This window comes from Propithecus coquereli, unplaced genomic scaffold, assembly GCF_000956105.1.
Source record: "Propithecus coquereli isolate 6110/MARCELLA unplaced genomic scaffold, Pcoq_1.0 Scaffold241, whole genome shotgun sequence".
Classification (NCBI taxonomy): Eukaryota; Metazoa; Chordata; class Mammalia; order Primates; family Indriidae; genus Propithecus; species Propithecus coquereli.
Window position 1 is genome coordinate 2,548,946 of NW_012147964.1, and position 6,312 is coordinate 2,555,257.

Genomic DNA, 6,312 nt, shown 5'->3' on the forward strand with positions numbered 1-6,312 from the left:
CCTTGCCTTCTCCCCTAACTCCCTAACAGGTCACGGCCTTGTGGCCCACAAACATTTGGGGCTCCTCTGCAGTGCCCCGCGGGGAACCCTAAAAAGACAAGGTACCTGCCCGCAGCCTCACCCAGTTGCGGGGGCCCAGGGCAAGAGGTTGCAGCCACCGCAAGGGTTAAGGCAAAGCCAGCCAGACCCCGAGGACGCCTGGAAGGAGGCTAACCGGAGCCCAGGGGGCAGAGAGGACAGCCCAGGCCGGGCCCCGTAGGACATGCGCCCTTGGCATGGGCTGGGGCCAGCAAGGTTCTAAATCCGTAATTCCCACCCGGCAGAGCGGCGGCCTCCTATGCCTGGTGTCGGCCCTTTCGTTTCTAGAGGTAGGTAGAGAAGGTGGGGGCTCAGGCATTGGCCGTGAACCTGGCAGAACAGAAGCGTGTCAGCGCTTCAACCCTCGGTGGCCTTTGACGGAGGAATATGTAGTGGCCCAGCGGGAAACCAAGTCAGTTGGATGCGACACGAAGGGCCTTGAATGTCTGGTTAAGAAATAGGATCCAGGCCGGGCGCAGTGGCTCACGTCTGTTATCCCGGCACTCTGGGAGGCCGAGGCGGGAGGATCGCTTGAGGCTAGGAGTTCGAGACCAGCCTGGGCAACATAGTGAGACCCCCCCCATCTCTACTAAAAAATAAAAAATATTAAAGAAGAAAAAAAAAAGGAAAAACAAATTTAAAAAAAAGATTCTTGCCCGATGTCTGTTATAAAAAAGAAAGAGAAATGGGGTTCAGCAAGTTACACATGAAGTTTCTATATGACCCAGCAATTCCACTCCTAGGTCTATGCCTGAGAGAGATAAACACACTATCACCGCCACCACCACCCACGAACACCCTTGGCCAGGTGGCCTTTGCCCCGCCCCCAATCCCAGCCGAGGCTGGTCCCTGAGCTGTTCTCCTGGGCGGCACCTTCCTCCCAGACGACCAAGGTCACACCATTTCCCAGGTCTCTGGAGACCCTGTCCTGCCCCTGCTGCCCTATCCCCACCTGTCCCTGGGCTCCTGGGCTCATGGACCATCTTGATCTATGCTATTGCCTCTGAGCCTTTGCACTCTCTGTTCCCTCTACCCCTTCCACGTCCACTCAGAAGCTGCCTCTGTCTCCCTCACCTGCCTTCTCCCAGCCTCTGTAGCCCTCCCATGGCTCCAATACTCTCCTCACCGGCAAGCTCAAGGACGGGTCCCTCTCCTTTCTCCTAGGAACAGCACTGGGAGTTGGTGGTGGGGACCAGGAAGGTTTCTAAACCAAGGGTTCATTCCCTCCACAAACATCACCTGGTACCTGATCCCTGGTGAGCCCTGGGTCACAGCAGACAGGGGTGGAGGCCACCACAGGATCATCCGGAGACCTATTGAGTTGGAGGAGGGCAACTCCAGCAAGTACAGGAGAAATGTGCCACCAGCCCTATTGGGTTTTTAAAAATTTTTTGTAGAGGTGGGGTCTTGCTATGTTGCCCAGGCTGGTCCCAAACATCCGGCCTCCAGTAATCCTTCCTCCTCAGTCTCCCAGAGTGCTGGGATTACAGGTGTGAGCCAGCGTGTCTGGCCTATGTTTTCTGTATCCACCCATTTCATCCTCCCAACCACCCTGAAGGGAGGCCATAACATTATTCCTATTTTACAAGGAAACACACTGAGGCAGAGAGGGTAAGTAACTCGCCTCAGGGCACACAGCTCCTAAAAGGCTGAGCTTAGGGATGTTGTTAAGAAGGGAGGAACTTCAGCAGGGTTCTCTCAGAGTAAGAAGTACCACTAACCACCCAGGTGCAAATCTTTCAGATGCCTCCTAGTCTCTGCACTTACTGTAAATTCCCTATTCTGGAAGGTTCTTTCTTCCATCCCCCATCTCCACTCCCACCTTCTGCTCAAACTTCAGGTCAGGATAAACATCCCCCTATAGGCCAGTTTTCCCCTCCCCACTGCCAAAGGCTCCCAGGAGAAAATATTTGCAAATCATGGATCAGGTAAAGCTCTGGGATCCACAATATATAAAGAGCTCTTGCAATGCAACAACAACAACAAAAAAAACCCCAAATAGCCCAATGACAACAGGGGCAGAGGACTTGCATAGATATTTCTCCAAAGAAGATATCGATGATGCTCCAATAAGCATCATCAATTGTCCCCATGGATGTGTGGCCAAGGTCTCTCCCTGAGGTGTGGGTCCCGGCCCCCAGGACCTCAGCTTGGAATGAGGATAATTGGGGGCTTGAATTCGTGGGAGGTGGTTCTAGCTTGGTCCGCAGAGGGTCTCTGCCCAGGATGCTCAGCACTTCTGCGTGCAGGGAGGTGGGAAATGACCTTGACACAGGGTCAGGGGTGTGTCAGGAGCAGAGGGGAGGCTGGGGTGGGGGAGAGGGCAGCCCCCTTCCCAGGGGCCGGCAAAGAGTGAACCCCAAGGGAAGTGTGACATCTCCTACCTCCACCCGGCCCGAAAGAGCAGGATGTGGCTCCCCTCCCTCCCCTCCTTTCTTGCCCCTGGGCCTCAGTGGGCCCCCCACCTGCAAACCCTAAAGTGGGCCCCTGAGGTCCTTCTGTCTGGAAGTCCCAGGTTCACACCCTGGGTGGGGTGGAGAAGGGGGTTTCCCGGGAGCACGGAGCAGCTGGCCCAGGTGGCGGCCACCTGAACAGGGTGCCATCTCTCCCTCCATGTGTTCTAGGGTGTGCGGCTTTTTACCCCCAGAGAATACTGGGTCCCAATACCTGACTGACTTGGACGGGCACCAAATCAATGCCCGTTTGGTTACCTTGGACCCCGCCCTTGTTCACAGGGCACAACTGGAAACAACCCGGTGTCCTTCGGCAGGTGAATGGACACCCACAGCGCGGTCCGTCCACACTGGAACACCACTCGGCCGCGAAAAGGGACGAGGCTCTGACACAGGCCGCAGCGTGGAGGGACCTTGAGGACGTCGCGCTCAGTGAGAGACGCCAGACGCAGAAGGACACACAGCGTGAGACTCCATTTGTGTGAAACGTCCAGAACAGGCAGATCCGCAGAGACGGGACGTGGATTGGTGGGTGCCAGGGGCTGGGGAGGGGGTGGGGAGTGACTGCTGACGGGGTCAGGGTGTCTTTCTGGGGTGTTGGAATGTTCTGGAATTAGATAGAGGTGGTGGTTGCATAACTCTGAATATACTAAAAAGCACTGAACGGGTGAATTGCAGGGTATGTGACTTCTATCTCAATAAAGCCGTTAAAAAAAAAAGAAACCCCCAAAGCCCCGCCCTCTCACAGTTTTACACACGCTAACCGCCTGTCTCTGTCAAGATATGTTACCGATATTGACACCTAAAGGGGCCTCCCGTGTCTCGTCCGGCCAGCCCCCAAGCACCCAGCACGCCGCAATCAGGCGCTGTGGGCACACAGAGGTGAGTGGGTCCCCTCCCTGCCAGCCAGAGGGGCTCTAGGCCAGGTTGAGCAGTAGGAGGGTCTGTCCCCAAGACACAGGGCGCGGAGCAAGGGCCCTTGCCAAGCAGGAAGGACCTCCGGGTGAGGGCAGGGCAGGGCGGGGAACACAGCCACGCCCAGCTGAACTTCCAGCCTGGGTCTGCCCAGGGACAGAGTGCCAGCCACCACTGCCAGCCCACCTGCCCGCCGGGGGTCCCGGGGGACAGTGCTCCACCCCAGGCCCGGCACTCAGGCAACATCCAGACCCTCCTTCCTGGTGGGTACCAGGCCAAGGGTCTCTCCACGGCTGAGGCAGCAGCCGGCCGACATCCTGTTCTGCTGGGGACCTTGCCCCGCCCCCTCCCTTGGGGACAGGCTTCGGGGACTGTCCACTCTGCTGGAATAGCCTTTGATCTTCCCAGCGCCCCACGGGGGTGGATGTGATTCTTAGCCCCACGTTTAGGAGGAGGGAGTCGAAGAAAGACCCGGAATGAGCAGGAGGTGGCTTCTCCTGCCCAAGGTTAAGCCAGGAAAATTTGACCTTGACCCCTTGACCTTGGCTCCCGAGATGCCCAAGTCACCAGAGGGGGGACCGTAGAAGAAGGAGCAGCAGGTGGTGGCTATGGCCAACCCCTGCACCTGACCCAGCCGCCCTGCCAGGCTCTGTCCCCATCTCTGTCTCTCCCCAGCCCTGAAAGTGAAACCTGCGATAGCAAAGTGAAACTGAAGCCAGGGCCTCGCAGCCCAGCCGGCCGGGCCGCGGCAGGCAGAGGAGAGGGAGAGGGGACGCAGGACTCAGGCCAGCCCACGTGGCAGCCCGGCTGGAGGGAAGGAGGGAGGAGTCAGCTCTTTAAATTGCGGTGATTTTAAAAAAAGAAAGGACCCGGGGAGGTCTGGCCCGACCAGAAAGGCGGCCACCACGTTCTCCCCTCCCACGGCCCCCGCCACGCCCCAACCCCCGCCACGCCCCAAGTCCTGAGTTGGCTCCACTCTGCACAATTGAGGGTGGCGGGGAGGACAGAGCTGGCTTTGTCTACTGGGGGTGGGTCCCTTGGGGTAAAGCTGCCCCCTGGGGTCCACCTCCAAGGCTCCCCGGATTACCCCAAAGTGAGGAAACCCAGGTCCCCCCAGCAGTGGAGACACCTGCTTTGGACAACAGGGGGCCTTGGGAGGGTGGGCGGCGGGTGGCAGGGCATGAACGGCCCAAGTCCTGGGTTGCCCAGAGGCCACTGGGCAGTGGTTTTCTTTCTCCGCAGAGCCCAGACGGGGAGAGGCGAGCGGGCGTGTTCTGCAGCATGCAGGACTGAGGTTAGACCGGGCCAGGATTTCAACCCCTGGGCAGTGTAGGCGTGTTGGGGCCAGACGGCTCGCTAGGGTGGGGCCGTCCTGGGCACTGCTGGGTGCTGAGCAGCGTCCCTGGCCTCCACCCACCCCCTCCCCAGTCTTGACAGCCAAAAATGTCTCCAGACATGGCTGAAGCATCACCCTGGGTGAAACCCACTGCTCCGTGGAGAACGGTAGAGACAGGCTCTGAGCCTGGGCCCAAGGGGCAGGCTGGTCCCCAGCCCAGAAGTGAGGGGGGTGGCCCAGGAGGCCAGCGCTCAGGTGCAGAGAAGGGACCTGGAATAGCTCCCATTTCTACCTTCTGGAACAGCCTCTGAGCCACCCGGTTGCAAACGGCCCAGGCAGCCACCCAGCGGCTGTGAATTCGGAGGCCATAGGGGTGTCTGCTGCTCAGAAAATATTTCTCTTGTGATGGTGATGTTCAGTGGCTGTCCCGGGAGAGGGCTCAGGGTGCCCCGTACAGCAGCCAGGAGCATCGAATACTGAAGTATTCCCACCTGGGGGCTTTAGAGGGAGCATAAGTTCCAAGGTCATTGGGCACCTTCCATCTGCAAACTCCCTGACCACAAAGTCAGGTCGCTCCTACAAGTGGCGGGATTTAGACCCTAATGCCGGAGGACCCTCTCGTCTCTGGGGTTTTAAGGTGGTTCTTTCGTTGTATTCTGTTCTCAGCAAAGCAAACAGGTTGGCCTCTGTTGAATTGGACCTCTATAGCGTAGTATTTTTTTTTTGTCTTTTAAAAAAAAAAAATCAGAACTCTGATTTTGTGTGTGTGGTAACATAGAGATGACATGAATTTTTTATTGTAAGATATACATAAAACTGACCGTTTTAATCATTTTTAAGTGCACAGCTCAGCGGCATTAAGCATGTGCACATGGTTGTGCAACCGTCACCACCCTCCGTCTCCAGAACTTTCTCGTCTTCCCAACTGACGCTCTGTCCCCAAGAAACACTCACTCCCCACCCCTCCCCACCCCTGGCACCCACCATCCTACTTCCTGTCTCTGTGGATCTGACGCCGCTAGGGACCTCCTGTGAGCAGAATCACACAGGATTTGTCCTTCTGTGTCTGCCTTATGTCACTGAGCACGATGTCCTTAAGGTCCACCCACGCTGTGGCGTGTGTCAGAATTTGTTTCCTTTTCTGGGCTGCGTAATATTCCAGCGTGTGCATGGGCCACATTGTGTTCATCCACTCATCATTGATGGACATTTGAGCTGTTTCCACCTTTTGGTTATTATGAATAATGCCGGGCACGGTGGCTCACGCCTGTGATCCTAGCACTCTGAGAGACCAAGGCGGCAAATCGTTTGAGCTCGGGAGTTCGAGACCAGCCTGAGCAACAGCGAGACTCCGTCTCTACTAAAAATAGAAGGAACTTAGCTGGACAACTAAAAATATATAGAAAAAATTAGCCGGGCGTGGTGGCGCCTATAGTCCCAGCTACCAGGGAGGCTGAGGTAGGAGGATTGCTTGAGCCCAGGAGTTTGAGGTTGCTGTGAGCTAGGCTGATGCCACTGCACTGTAGCCCG